The following is a 15,527-nucleotide window of genomic DNA, read 5'->3' as shown; positions in this document are numbered from 1 at the left end:
TGCCTGCACAGTGGGCACCAGAAATGCTGGTTTCCTTTTCCTCCAAGACCTGCCCAGAGCCTCCCCACCAACCTCAAGGAGGTCAATCTCCTCTGAGAATCTTCACAGCATCTCATGGGGACCCCGGTTAGAACACTCGGCATATGGAAGCGTAATTAGTAGACTGGTCTGTCTTCCCTTCTATGCTAGGGGCCCCCTGGGGGACAGATCCTGCCTGAGAGCCGTATTGCCAGCCTTCGGCGCGGGGCCTGCCATCTAAGAAGACACCTGAATGAATCAGTGAATGAATGCACACTTCGTGGAAGAGACGGGCAGATGCCAAGGAAAGGTCAGCTTCGAACGTGCACTGAACTCTCCAGACTAGGGCTCCCTGAGCTCTACTGCACCCCCACCCCACTTTACACAAGCCTTGTAATGCAAAGGGCATATGTCTTCCTTGACTTCTCTAGAAGAGGTAACACCTAAGGAAGGACCGGGTGCGAATGACCACAGAAAGCTATTACACGTGTATTCTAGACCACGGCAGCATAGACATCTGGACGCCAAGACCCCCTGGATCCCAGGAACGACACCCGAACCCTCTTCTTTGTTCCGACTGGTTCCTGGATGCCTGAGAGGACACATACGCTGACCACTGTCTTCAGTAAAAACCCCCAGGCCCCGAACACACACGAGACTCCCTCCCTTCTTTCCTGAGTCTCCCAGTCTGTCTGTATCTGCTCTCTCTACATCTTCAATAGCCTGTTTTCACCTCCTGCTGGCTCGCGTTTAATTTCTTTTTAAATGTGTATTTTGAGAGAGAGGAAGAGCGTGAGCAGGGGAGGGGCAGCGAGAGAGTGAGAGAGAATCCCAAGCAGGCTCCACGCTATCAGCACAAAGCCCGACGCAGGGCTCGATCCCATGAACCATGAGATTATAACCTGAGCTGCAATCAAGAGTCAGACACTTAACCAACTGAGCCATCCAGGCGCCCCTCGAGTTTAATTTCTATCATTTATGAAGGACCCTCTAGGCTGGTCCTGTGGGACCCCCTCTGGGTCCCCAGACCCAGCCCGCCAGCATCAGAATGAAGGTAGAAATAGTGGAATTTCCAGGATAGCCAGTGGTTCATGAGTCGGACTTACTTGCATAGTACCTGGCCTGGTCTGGCCAAGCATCCAGCATACGATAACCATCCAACGACTGCCCAGTGGATTGAGGGCAGAGTGTTTTTCACTCCGTCATGGGGCTGGGATATGCCACTGCGAAGGAACAGAAGCCACCAGCCTCTTCCCTGGGGACCTACTTGTTGCAAAAGGAATTCAAAGTGTAGAACGGCCAAGACCTTAGTCTTCTGCCCGGGGTCTCCCTGCCGCTCCAGTACCATCGGTTCCTTCTGACTTAGTCTTGGCACCCGACATCTTCCATGAACTTTTCTCAGTCTGATCCGCCAGCACGCATCTCCTTCTTTCCTCCTGCCCCAGGCAGAACGAGCCACTTCCGTTCTCCCAAACTCACCGGTGCTTCCCAGGATTCCCGGATTCTGGCTGCGCAGAGTTTTCCATCCCACAAGGTCTCCAGCAATGTCTCCTGGAGGCACTCGTCCCACCAAGAGGCAGAGTCTACTTGTCCACTCCCTGGAATCTAGGCGGGCCCTGTGACAGCTAGCACCACTGGAATATGGCGGGAGTGGCACTGGCAGTTCTGGGTACCAGCCCTTAGGTGCCATCGTTTGCTTCCTGAGTGCTCCTGGGAACCTCCCTCTTGGAACCCAGCTGCTATGCCGTGAGAAGCCCAAGGTACACGGGGAGGCCACAGGTAGATGCTCGAGGTGACAGCCCCAACTATGTTCCCAACTGGCAGCCAGGGTCAACAGGTGGCCATGCACATGAGCCACCTCGGATACCCAGGCCAGTCGCCTGAATATCTGACCGAAACCTGGTGAGACATCCTGAGTGAGAACCTCCCAGCTGAACCTGGTCAACCTACAGGGCCAGGAGACAAATAAATTGTTGATTTAAGCCACTAAGTTTTGGAGCAGTTGGCTCCCCAGGAACACGTCTTCCCAACTCCAGCCCGCTAAACCTGCCTCGATCATGAGACCTAACCGCCCCCTCCTCCCCAGGTCACCTTTGCCACCTCTGACCTCTTTAAATAAGTGTTTACACTAATCATGATGACTTTGTATTGAGATTCCGGGACCTACTTTTCCTTTGAAATACGTTACCAGTTTATTTGAAACAGAAACTTCCCATCACTTCTGAAAACAGAAAAAAAAAATGTCCATTGCCATCAACAGAAGGTAACAAAATAAATTAGATGAAGCAGATCAATGTCATTAAGTTCCAGCTTTCTAGCTGGACAGTTACCTCCCAGTCAGTGTCTGAGCCCGGGGCTGACCTTCTCTTTGTTGAAAAGATGAGCAAGTTTTGTCGGTGACACTGGAGTTCCAGTAACTCTGAGTTCCGGTAACTCTGAGTTCCAGGATCCGGGCAGTTACAGCAGAGCAGCAGAGCAGCTTCCAGACTCTGGATCGCACAGCTCTGGCCACTGTGTCCTTAACTTCAACAGTTAGGGGCGGCTTTGGGATTCTCTCACTCTCCCGATTAGAGCAGGCACTGTATATAGCTCCCTGGTCTGGACAGTCCGTCGTGTCGTGGCATTCTCCAGTCTTTCCAATATGTTTAAAGACCCTCTTCCCACCTAAAATGCTGAGCACCACCACCCCTGCCGCTTGCACTCAGCCTGGCCTGAAGCACCGACTTGCCTTCGTTGTTGCAGGATTCTCCCGGATTTGCTTCTTTCATTATTGAAGTATTTCCTCTAAGAAGATTTTCAGTGTGGGTCTGTGTACTTCCCCTTCGGCAGTTTTATTTACCTAGGAATATTTTTATTATGACCTCGTGTGTGAGTGACAGTTTGGCTGGCTTTAAAACGCTGGATGGAAAGAGTCCTTCTCTTTCAGTTGTTAATAACTTTGTGACTTCCTTTATCAAGAGTCCATAGTGAGGAACAGAATGGCCATCAGATTCTTGGTTCCTTCGTGAGGGTCATCATCTCTCTCTCTCTCTCTCTGCTCTTTCTCTTTGTCTTTCATAGTCTCAATTTCACCCCCATCAGTGTGGATTTTCCCTTATTTCTACCATTGGCTCCTCTAGGAACCCTTTTAATCTGAGTTCATCCATGTTTCTTTAATTCTGGAATGTTTACTCTCCATCATCTGATTCCTTATTTCCCCTCTCCATTTCTGTTTTCCTCTCCTTTGGGGACTCCTACTCCTACTTTCCATCTCTCTCTGCTTTTCTTTTTTATTTGTTACCTCATTATCTTTTCCTGCTTTGGGGGGATAATTCTCAATCCGAATTGGCTCTTGACTGGTGAATTCTTCAGTGGGATCCATCCTGATATTTTCACCGGCCTATTCGGTCCTTTATTTTAAATTTTTTTTTTTCAACGTTTATTTATTTTTGGGACAGAGAGAGACAGAGCATGAGCGGGGGAGGGGCAGAGAGAGAGGGAGACACAGAATCGGAAACAGGCTCCAGGCTCCGAGCCATCAGCCCAGAGCCTGACGCGGGGCTCGAACTCACGGACCTCACGGACCGGGAGATCGTGACCTGGCTGAAATCGGACGCTGAACCGACTGTGCCACCCAGGCGCCCCGGTCCTTTATTTTAAATAGCTCATGTTACCACTTGGTTCTCACCTATGACTTCTTATTCTTGCATCGTTTTACAAATGTCTGCTCTTATCTCCTTAAGTATTATGATCAGGTTTTACTTTAAAATCTTGGTCCCAGGGCACCTGGGTGGCTCAGTCAGCTAAGCATCCGACTTTGGCTCAGGCCATGATTTCATGATTCATGAGTTTGAGCCCGCATCGGGCTCTGTGTTGACAGCTTGGAGCCTGGAGCCTGCTTCAGATTCCGTGTCTCCCTCTCTCTCTGCCCCTCCCCTGCTTGCGCTCTTTCTCTCTCTCAAAATAATAAACATAAAAAATTTTTTTTTCAAATCTTGGTCCCTCTGCTTCAATAATTCTGCTTCAGATGGAACGTGTAGCTTGGTTTATTGTCCTTCTTTTACAGTAGCTGTATTTCTTAGGTGTCTAATTACTTTGTCAGGTGAGTTCAAGTTCCCCTGGGGGTACCAGCTATCTGGCTGTAAATGAACCCCGGGGAAGGGCCAAAGGCCTAACAGGAGAGGAAAAAAGATGGGCCCCAGGGTGGAGAGCCACACAGACACCCTCGGCCATCCCCTTCCTGCCGCACTCTGCCTGCGTGACTGTCAGGCTGCACCTTTGAGTTCCTAGCTGGGCAGCGGCCTGGGCGAGGGGTAGACTCTCCCAGTGGGGTTCCATAGGCTGGGGGTGGGGGTGATAGGAGGGGTGTTGATGGGGCAGTGAATGCCTCCACCTTTGCCTGTTCTGTTCAAGTCTGCCCCCAGCTTTGACCCGTCCCAGACCACCCCCCTGGGCTGTAGCTACCAATTTTTGCCCCGTAAGGGCAGGACCAGAAGCAGGTAAGCTTCCCTAAAGAGCAGGACAGAGGAGAGGTTAGGAGGTCAGGCTCTGGGGTCAAACATTCATTCTGTATTGAAGGCTCGTGTGTACCAAGACATCGTGCCGGGTGATGGGGAGACAGTGGGAAACAGTCCCTGCCCTCGTGGAGGTTATGCTTTGACAATCAACCAGCAGACCCCCTGCCACTTGGGCCACTCAGTCTCCCTAAGCCTCAGTTTCTTCATCTGCAAAATGGAGATAATCACAGTATCTATCCGTAGGGTTACCGAGGCTTTTAGGAAACATGCGCACTCAGGGATTGGCACAGCACCCCACACTCGGAGAGCGCGCAAATGTGTTAATTATTGTTGTTGTTATTATTATGACCAACGATATTGATTTCGGGGCTTAGGCAGGAACTTGGAGCTATTTCTAAAAAATAAATGAATCCCCTTTGTCCTCTGGGCAAACCAGTTCTCCTTAAGGTCCGTGACATGGAGAAAAGCCCTAGGTAGGGCATCTGGAGTTTTTGAGAAAGAGGATTCAGCGGGCTTGACCTTTAAAAAGTTTTGGTCAAGGGGCACCCAGGTGACTCAGTCGGTTTAGCATCCAACTTCGGCTCAGGTCATGATCTCACAGTTTGTGGGTTCGAGCCCCATGGACGGCTCTGTGCTAACAGCTCAGAGCCTGGAGCCTGCTTCGGATTCTGTGTCTCCCTCTCTCTCTCTCTCTCTCTCAAAAATCAATCAATCAATCAATCAATCAATCAATAAATATTTTAAAAAATGTTTTTAAAGTTTTGGTCCAAAACCAGCAAGGCAGGGAGGGGGTTGAAGGGTGGGGGGCGGGGGGGGTGGGATATACAAATCAAGTTTCCTTTTCCAGAAAGAACTATTAATACCACTCCAGGTGGTACGGTTTCAGATAACCAGTCCTTTCCCCCAGTTCTTTGTTCATTTTTCTTTTTAACTGCTAAAGAGCAGCGCAGGGAGGAGTTAGAACTTCACAGCGTCCCCACGGGCGTCGGCTGGATTTCCAGGCCTATTAGCTCTGGGGCCAACGTTGCCACTGGGCACAGGAGACAAAGCCCCGGGGCCCACAAAAATGTTTCCATTTCTTTCAAAACAGAAGAAAAGAGGAACTTCTAGGTTGAAGAAAATGTTTTAATATACCAATGCAGTGGGGCATTGGGGAGACATGGGGAGACAGTGGGCTCCCCACTAACCAACAGGTGGCTCAGTCGGTTGTCATCTTGGTTTTGGCTCAAGTCATGGTCTCGCACCTTCGTGGGTTTGAACCCCGGGTCAGGCTCCACACTGTGCAGAGCCTGCTTGGGATTCTGTCTCTCCCTCTCTCCACCCCTCTCCCACTCACGCTGTTTCTGTTTCTCTCAACATAAACTTCAAAACTATATATTAAATATATATATATTACTTAAATATAGATTCAATTAAATATTAAATATATTAAATTTAAAAATTAAAAGTTTGAATTTAAAATTAAATATTAATTATTTAATTAATTATTAATTAATTATTCAATGCAGTCGTAAATAAAACTTTTGATATTTTTATGGAGGAAGGGGCCCTTGAAGGCAGAACTGCCTAGGAAAGTCAGGATGCATCACTGGTTACCTCTGTGACAACCAGAACGTTGCACATGTCTCCGAACCTTGGTACGGAACTAGGGAATCCTCCTAACTCGCTTCCTGGGATGCTGTGGGTGTTACAGGGAGGGAGGCATGCGGGGAGCATTTAGCACCGTGTGGGCGCGCGCCTTTGTTTCCCTCTGTGACCTGCAGGCTGAAACCTTAGAGAATCTGGGGGAGAGGGATGATGGGATGAGGTACAGCAGTGGGGGAACTAGTTACACAATTGCTTTTGACGGCACAAGAAAGAGACTGAGGAGATACCCCAGGTGCAGGAATATACAGAAGCTTCCGAGCAAAGCCAGGGTGCTGTGCTGGGGGGTCTGCAAGAAACTGGGGGTGTGTCTGAATCCCCAGTGCAGGCCGGGGGCGTTGGTAGCCCTGGAGACGTGGGATGAGTGAATGGTGTGTAAACTGTGGAGGAATTCAAAAATTCAGAGGCTCTTTGCCCTCCAGGTTGGCTCCACAGTTCCCAAGACACAAGTTTCTTAAAAGGGGAAGAAAGGGGCTCCTGGGTGGCTCCGAGGGTCAGGCGTCTGACTTCCGGCTCAGGTCATGATCTCAGGGTCTGTGAGTTCGAGCCCCACATCCGGCTCTCTGCTGTCAGCACAGAGCCTGCTTCAGATCCTCTCTCTCTCTCTGCCCCTCCCCGCCCCCCTCCCCAAAATAAATATTTTAAATAAATAAATAAAGGGGAAGGGAAGCTAATATCCATTGAGTGACTGCTGTGGATAGTTTTCTCTCTAATAAATTAGGGAACTGAGGCTCAGAGAGGTGTCATGGCTTAAACAAGACCCCACAACTCCAAAGCAGAGGTCCAAGCCCTTGCTCCTCGCCCAGGCCTGCTGCTGACTTCTGCCCAAGGCTGGCCTGGAGCAGGGCGCACCGGCTCTCCGGGGTCTGCACCACCTGCCCCGCTTCCTCAAGGCCCCCAGCAGCCACCATAGGATGTGGCAGTCCCACCAAGGGCCCCAGCGGCTCAGGAGTGGCGGCCCAGGCAGGAGGCCGCTCACAGCAGGCCCTGAAGCTGGCCGAATTACAGGCCTCTCGGTCTTAGAGACAGGCACACCCTCTTTTCCTTCCTTAGGCCAGCCTGCAGCCACCACTCCCGGGAGTTCAAACCACAGGAGAGGTTCCCACCTCCCCTGCCACACCTCCCTCAGCCTTACCTACACCCCAGCCCTGCTCAGGAATCCACAGCCGCTCTCTGCCTTGGCTCAGACCCCTTCTTCCTACCTACCTCCTCCTGCCTGCCTAGGATCTCTGGTTCCGATAAGGCATTTGTTTGAGGGAAAACAAAGAGGGACCCATCCTGCCAGATCCCAAAGCAAAGAGTGCGATGCCAGAAGCCAAGATGCCAATGACTGCATCAGCAGGCTGGATGGAGGTGGGGAAGGTGATGGGGCAGCACGCACAGGGCTTGGACATTGTCCAGGAGAAATAAACAGGCTGCGGCTTCGAGGCCGCCTTCAGGGGCCCTTCGATGGCAGCCTGCAAAGTGTGCATCTGCCCAGGCCCATCTGACAGCAAGAGTTCAGCCTAGGGGGTTGCCTGGGTGGCCTCTGCTTCCACACCTTTAAATGGAGGGTGCCCTCTTGGGGCGCCTGGGTGGCTCGGTCGGTTGAGCGTCTGACTTCGGCTCAGGTCTGATCTCACGGTTCGTGAATTCGAGCCCCGCATCGGGCTCTGGGCTGATGGCTCGGAGCCTGGAGCCTGCTTCAGAGTGTGTGTCTCCCTCTCTCTCTCTCTCTCAAAAATAAGTAAACATTAAAAAAAACAAATTTAAATGGAGGGTGCCCTCTCTTACTGCCAAGAGTCCCCGTAGCCCTCACACACTGTGACCCTGTGTCCCAGGAGCAGTGGGGAGGGGATCAGTGTGGGTGTTGTTTTCCTTCTCTTCGGACCCCCGCGGGTTTCTGGGGCACTGATTTGTCCAGGGCAAATTGCAAACTGAACAAATGATTATGGAAATTATGGAAAGCGCTATGAGGAGAAGTTATGAACCCGGCTCTTTCGAGGGGGGGTACAGTGCCTCTGATCTCCTGTGGATGTATTCCCCCCCAAACTCTCCCCTCCACCTCCGACCTTTGCTTCTTACATCTTCCTGGTCACCCAGGGGAGGTGGAAACCCAACATCTGCCTTCCGGGACTTCAGAAAAGAGAAAGGCTCTTCACTTCACTTCGAGTGGTTCTATTCCCAAAGACACAGCTCCTCCCGGCCTGAGGCTGGATTGGCCACAGTCCATAGAGGGACAGGGAGCACAGGAACTGGCCTCTAGGATTAGCCATTGATATAAAACTACTACAGCAGATTCCCCTAAAGTCACAGCACATTCCTCTAACCCAGCTCAGTGCGTGCCTGGCTTGTCACACACACACCCAGCGGTTGGCCTGCTTGGCACCACACTGCCCCCTCTGACCACCTCACCATCGGCCGCACAGACACCAGCAGGGTCAAGGTGAGGAACACCCCACCCCCACGGAGGGGTCCCGGGGGCTCCTTTCCCTTTTCATCTTCTGCTCCCATCAGGTACCCATGGTCCTTTGCTGTCTCTTGGCCCCCTTCCTTCCTTTCCCCCCATAACTTTGAGATGGTCACTGAGAGGACATGAGAAAGGTATTTGACCTACCCAGACTTCCAGCTCCTTCACCTGTGACCATGTGGCTCCTTCACCAAATCCGTGTGGGATTTGGGATTCCAGGATTTTGGGTGCCCTTCCCTACCTCTATGCTCTGGATATGCTAATCATGTTACCCCTCCTCCCCATAGGAAGCAGGGATCCCGGATCTGTTATTTTGGGCTTTGGTTTACACTATTCCGTCCGCTTAAACCATTGTCTTCTATATCCATACCCTCCTGTTGGGATCTGGCCATTTCTAAATTCACTACTATTGGCTGACTACTCACCACGTGTCAAACAGTTACTACATACCCATTCATCATTCGTTCATTCAAAAAAAGATGTAGTGAGACCTACTCTATGCCGATATAATGGCAAACCGAACGGACATTGTGACATTGTCCCTGTCCCCCAGGAGCTTCAGTCTAGTGGAAATTATAGCTTATGTTTGTGAAGCGCCTACGATATACAGACTCTGTACTGAGTACTTTATATGGATTATAGTACTTAATCTTTCGGAGAGACAGCTTCTTTTAATGAGTACATCAAACTGAACCACAGAGGAATGAAGGCTTTGGCCCAAGGCTAAGTTAGCCTCCGGCTAAGGGGCGCTGCAGGGATTCCGACACCCAGGTTGACTGATTCCAAAGCACCGGCCCCCAAGCACAGTGCTTTCAATCCCATCTCCTCCGGGAAGCCTTCTGGATCCTCCTCCCAGACTAGAGGGCTTCCTTGGTCCCCTTAAACCAGCCCTAGTATCTGTGACACACCCATCTCCTCCTCCCACCCAGGTCCCCAGGTGGTTGAACAGCAGCCCTGCCTGCCTCTCTCCTCTGGAGCAGCTTGTCAGGCGAGCCACCCAGCAGCTGCTGCAACGTGTCTACTGAACTTGCTGATCCGAACCCTAACGTGGCTTTTCATCTCCTAGAATCGCAGATCCTCCTCCCGGAGGGGTGGGGGCCTCCGCATAGGGCCCACCCACCAAGACGCCCATTTCACAGATGAAGCAAACACTGGTCCCGAGCGGTTCAAAGCCCCTTCCACCTCCCGGCTGGCCAGGTCAGCTCCCCTTTCTTCCGGGGAGTCTCAGGCTCTCCGCAGAGGCGTGCTGGGGGGCGGGACAAAGGACCGACTTGCTTCCTCCATGCCGAAGGGTCAACCCCCCAAACGTAGTCCAAGGGCGCTTCTCTGCTCTCGGTTGAGCTTGTCGGGCACTCCGGGCCCCTTTACGCCTGCCCCATCCCCATCTCCAAGCCCCACGGGAGACGATCAACTTTCCTCCCGCCAGCCCTGACCGCTGCCCCCGCGCACACACTCCTGGCCCTCCAACGAAAGTGGGGCGACAGCCGGAACCCCTCACGCCCCCCACCCCCTCCGGGCTCTCCTTCGCCCAGGGCGGCCGGCAGGTGGACCGCGGGCCGCCGCGCCGGAGCCCGGCCGCCCGTGTGCCCCCCGCAGACCCGGGTGCGTCCCGGTGCCCCTTACCTGCCCGACGAGCCGCCCGCCCCGCGCCGCCGCCGCCCGCTCGCCCTCCCGCCGGCGCCGCCGCGGCCGCCCGGGCTCTTCCCGCCGGGGATCCCGCCCCCGGCCCCGCCCCGCCCGGCGCAGGTGATCCTGGGGAGGGGCCGAGCTCGCCCCTCGGTCCCACCGCCTTGGGGACCGCCCCGGGGGCGCCAGGGTAGGGACGCTGGAGTGGCGGCGCCTCCCCGTGGTGTCCTCGCGCCTCTCCCGGGCCTGGGTCCTTTTTGGGATTCCAGTTCTGGCTCCTCGTCCGGGGCGCGCAGCCCAGCCGGCCACCTCTTCCAGGTCCGTTTTCTCCAAGGGCGAAAGCGGGGAGAAGGCACCTGACAGATACCGCAGGCCGGATGGAGTTATCTTTAAAGTGGGACCGTGTTCATCTGATTGGAAGGTTTGGGGGCAGGTTGGGGTTTAGACAGCCGCCAGGTGTTACAGCAGGTTTGATAACCAGCAAGGGTCAAAAACTCTGCCCTGGGGAACCTGCCCCGTGTCCTCGATCAGACCGGCTGGCTGCCCTACCCCAGCAGTCTAACCCTGGCACACCACAGGCCTTCGACCAATATGTACAGAAAGAGGGAAGAGGTCTTAGGAGAATCCCAAGCCCTCTCCTTTTCTAAAGAGGGAAACTGAGGCCTGGGAAGCAGAGGCGAGTGGCCCAAAGTCACATCGAAGGTTAGTGACCGAACCAGGAGTATTTACAGAGAGTGTTGGGTTATGGGCCTACTGGCTTTGCCACGGGCCGCCTGTGAAATGCCATCCAAGCCTTGCCCACTTCCTCCCAGGTTGGCAGAACTGAGTCCACCGTGTTTTCACAGGAAACTCCAGGTAGTATTTATTAACAAAGATTGGGAAGTGTACATTCTGAGGGGCACCTAGGTGGCTCCGCCAGTTGAGCCTCGGACTTCGGCTCAGGTCAGGATCTTACGCTTGTGAGTTCGAGCCCCGCGTGGGCTCTGTGCTGACAGCTCGGAGCCTGGAGCCTGCTTCGGATTCTGTGTCTCCCTCTCTCTCTGCCCCTCCCGTGCCTGTGCTCTGTTTCTCTCTCTGTCTCTCTCTGTCTCTCTCTCAAAAATAAATAAATGTTTAAAAAAATTTTTTTGTAAAGAAGTATAATTCTGAGATTCTGCTTCACCAAAGACCTGAGACACAACCCTTGACTTCAAAGAACTTCACTGTGGCGGGAGAAGGGGACCTGTCCACAAAGCAGGGTCCATGAAGAAGGGAGGGGCACCCAGTGACAGTCTGCTCAGGCCCTGGGATCTGAGATCTCTACGGCCACTTCCAGATGCTACCAGAAGCTCTTGCTGGGATGTGCATGTGGTCAAGGGCTCGAAAGTCAGTGGTCTCAGGTTCTAATCCTAACTTCATTGCAAGACAGGATTTTTAAATTTTTTTTTAAATTTTTATTTAAAAATGTTTTTAGTTTATTTATTTTGAGAGAGAGAGAGAGAGCAAGCAGGGGACAGCAGAGAGAGAGAGGGAGGGAGAGAATCCCAAGAAGGCTCTGCGCTGTCGGCCCAGAGCCAAATGCGTGGCTCAAACTCATGACCTAGCCCAGAGACCAGTCCAAGAGACGCTTAACAAAGCCACGCAGGTGCTACGATAGGATGTTTTTTTAAACCTTTCTGAGACTCAGTCTCTTTTGGTTCGATGAAGATAATATCCTTACCCCAGTATAGTTCTGATGAGGATTAAAACTGAGATGATGTTGGGGCGCCTGGGTGGCTCAGTCAGTTAAGTGCCCGACTTTGGCTCAGGTCATGGTCTCATGGTTCATGGGTTCGAGCCCCGCGTCGGGCTCTGTGCTGACAGCTCAGAGTCTGGAGCCTGCTTCGGATTCTGCGTCTACCTCCGTCTCTCTGCCCCTCCCCTATTCGTGCTCTGTCTCTGTCTCTGTCTCTCTCAAAAATAAACATTAAAAACAATTAAAATAAAATAAAAAGTGAGATAATATTTATAAAATGCTGGATACATGGGAGAATTACTATGCTAAGCGATAGGGGCTGGGGATGGGGATGTGCTAACACAAAGGGGACCTTGACATCTCTGGGTAGGTCCCCCCTGCATGGGATTTGGTGGTCTTCAGCCATCTGCCATCCATGGCTTGACGCCCCGCCCCCCCCCCCCCCCCCCCCCCGCCGCCTTCTGCTTTCTCCCTTAACCCAGACCAACCAAGTCATAGGACACCTGCTATATCAGAATGACTTTGCACATACTTCTGTTCCTAGATTTAGGAACGGAACCCCTCCCTTCACCAGCCTCCTCCATAAAGAGTGGACCAGGGTCAGACACCTGAGCCAAGCCCAGAGAGGCAGAAGCATGGAAAGGCTCTAGGTAACCTTCATCTTTCTGGGGATGCATTCATTAAGTCCTCCTGAATGTTCACTACAGGCCAGGCACTCTGCAAGGTGGAGAAGAGTCAGCAGAGGTCCTGCCCCACCCTGTAGACCTCACTTTCCAGCGGAGGTGGGGGAAACAGCTGATACTCAAGCACAAAAAGATGGCAACGTGAGAGAGAAAGACAATCTATGAAAAGTCCTTTGAAAGAAATAATAACGTGCTGTCGTTGATCGCTATAAGTAGGAGGCAGGGGTCCCTTCAGGGGAGGAAGGGTAAGGACCATCTACCAGGAGAAGACAGGTGAGCTGAGCCTGAAGGATGTTAAGAAGAAAACCACAGGCCCAAGATGGAGTCACTTATGCTAGGCCAAGTCACAAAACTCAGGATTAAACCTAATCTAATTGCAGTTTCAACCTCCCCCAGAAATGTAGCCTTCAAGGATCAGTCAGGAATTTTCTGGTCAGCACCAGTGAGGTAATCTGTCACAAGGGCCCTCTCCGTTCCCCAAAGAAAGATGAGGTAATCTGCATGATAAAACGCCCTGTTCTTCCCTTCCCCTACAGGGAAAATGACCTTGCCTGAAACAATACCTTTTCTTTTTTGCTAATAACTTCCTTTCCCCACCCTCCTTCCTATAGAAACCTTCTGTTTTGTGTGACTCCTCAGAGCGCCCCTCTACTTACTAGGAGGGATGCTGTCTGACTCATGAATCCCTTAAGAAAGCCAATTAGATCTTCAAATTTACTGTGTTGATTTTTTTTTTTTTTTTTTTAACTAGGACAAGCAAGAAAGTACAGGGAACACTAGAGCAGGAGAGCATTCCGGAAGGAGGGAAAGTCCAGAAGGCCAATGTGGTTGACCAGAGTAGGGGTTGAAGGCAGAGTAGACAGGATAAGGATAAGGTCGGAGGCAGGCAGAGATCAGCTCTTGTGAGGTGGTCAGATTTGGGAGATGTTCTGGAAGACGGGCAGACTGCAATTGCTAACGGGGGGGAAGATGCAGAGAAGGCCACGGGATGGTTGCTGATGAGTCAGTTCATGTCCTGAGCAGTGGAGGCTTCCACAACCAGAATCACTGACCCTCCTTTTTGACTGAGCTGGACACAACTCAGACACCTTCCAGTCTCCCTGGGGTTTTACACGCATAGAGCCTGAGCCCAGGGCGGGCAAGGAAACATGCCCCTGTCCTGGGTGGCTCCCAGTACAGAGCTGGCCTGACCACGGGCTTTCATTTTTACTTGTTGGGCAAATCAGTGGTGAACTGGAATAAAGGAAACCTCATTTGAAATGGAGTCGGAAGGCCGGAAGGGGCAGCTCTTACCCTCGACCACTCCTTATCGACTGCAGAATCAAGAGAAAGGCAATACCTTATATTCCCCACAGAAAGAAGCCTGCACTTTAGTACCCCAGCATTAGGAAGGAAGATATTCTCCTTGCCTGGCAACAGCCCAGCCAATGAGAGACTGGCACAACTCAGCCAATGAAAAGCCATTACATTTGAACTCCTAGTTTCCTCCAATGAAATTTTTGTCTATAACAGCCCCTCCCAACTACCCCCTTCCCTCTATAAAAGGAAGTTCTTCTTTGTTCACTGGAGTTGCTGATGGTTTTGCCATGACTTGCATGTCCTGCATTGTAATTCTCTGCTATTCCTGAATAAGCCTATTTTGCTGGTGAAATAACTGGCAGTTTTATGTGTAAGGTTAACACCAGGGACAGGGCATCTAAGGTGCTACATCAGGCAACAGGAACAAAATTACCAAGTGATATTCCACACGTTGTAAAAACTAGAAATGACTACAATTTCAAGTGATGGAGAACGGCCAAGCCAATTGTGCTTCATAACAGAGGCACCAGGCATACAGATACTATTTGCAATTTGTGGAGATGTGTGGATGTGATGTTGTGATCTATAGTAAATATATATTTTGGTTTTTGTCCATGGTTCCTGGCTCACAGCTCCCCAGACCCTTATAATTTCCCGATGAGAGCAATAGTGACATCTTTCGTTGTAATAGTTGGCTTTTGCCCTCATTCCTGAAATCGCTTCAGAATAATAGGGGTGAAATGGGCGTCTTCCGTTATTTATAACAAGCCCTTTCCAACCACGCCTGAGTTTATTTTCATGAAATTATTTTTGGAAAGTCTCTAGTTCACCCAAGGGTGGAAACTGGTTGCCAGAACCAGCCAAGTGATTACAGAGTTGGCCTTTTATTGTCCTTCCCCATCCAAGGGGGGAAGAGGCCTGGAGGTTGAATCAATCACCAATGGCCAATGGTTTAATCAACCATGCCTGTGTAATGACGCCTCCATTAACATCCAAAAGGATATGGGGCATGTGGGTGGCTCAGTCAGTTGGCCTCTGACTTCAGCTCAGGTCATGAAGGTTCATGGTTTGTGAGTTCGAGTCCCACATCAGGCTCTCTGCTGTTAGTCTAGGGCGCGCTTGGGATCTTCTGTCTCCCTCTTTCTCTGCCCCTCCCGCACACATGCTCTCTTTCAAAAATAAATAAACATCTAAAAATTAAAAAAATAATAATCCAAAAGGATAGAGTTTGGAGAACTTCCAATTTGGTAAACACAAATATGTCCCTGTTCCAGTAAGTGTCACACCCCACACTCCATGGGGACAGAAGCATCTGTGCTCAGGACCCTTCTAGACCTCACCCTATATATTTCTTCACCTGGCTGTCCATTTGTATCCTTTAATATCCTTTGTAATAAACAGGTAAATCTAGTAAGTAAACTGTTTGCTCGAGTTCTGTGTGCTGCTTTAGCAAATTAATTGAGCCCGAGGAGGGGACCATGGGAACCTCTGATTTATACCAGTTGGAAGCAGAGGTAACAATCTGGACCTATGATTCGCAACTGAAGGTGGGGAGAAGGAAATAGTTTTGGGGGACTGAGTCCTTAGCCTGGGGGATT

General features: G+C 51.4%; 1 protein-coding gene across 1 annotated transcript in view; it reads right to left on the bottom strand.

Annotated features, from left to right (window-relative positions):
- The window catches only part of NCMAP (non-compact myelin associated protein), a 41,322-nt gene extending 30,979 nt beyond the window's left edge, over window positions 1-10,343 (bottom strand). The window contains exon 1 of the mRNA XM_053209083.1: window positions 10,231-10,343. The gene's annotated coding sequence lies outside the window, so the exon portion shown is untranslated. The remainder of the gene's footprint in view (window positions 1-10,230) is intronic.
- Between the last annotated feature and the right edge of the window lie 5,184 nt (window positions 10,344-15,527).

Source organism: Acinonyx jubatus, chromosome C1 (genome assembly GCF_027475565.1).
Source record: "Acinonyx jubatus isolate Ajub_Pintada_27869175 chromosome C1, VMU_Ajub_asm_v1.0, whole genome shotgun sequence".
Taxonomy (NCBI): domain Eukaryota; kingdom Metazoa; phylum Chordata; class Mammalia; order Carnivora; family Felidae; genus Acinonyx; species Acinonyx jubatus.
Note: the sequence above shows the minus strand (reverse complement) of the source record. Positions and strands in the feature narration are given on the sequence as shown.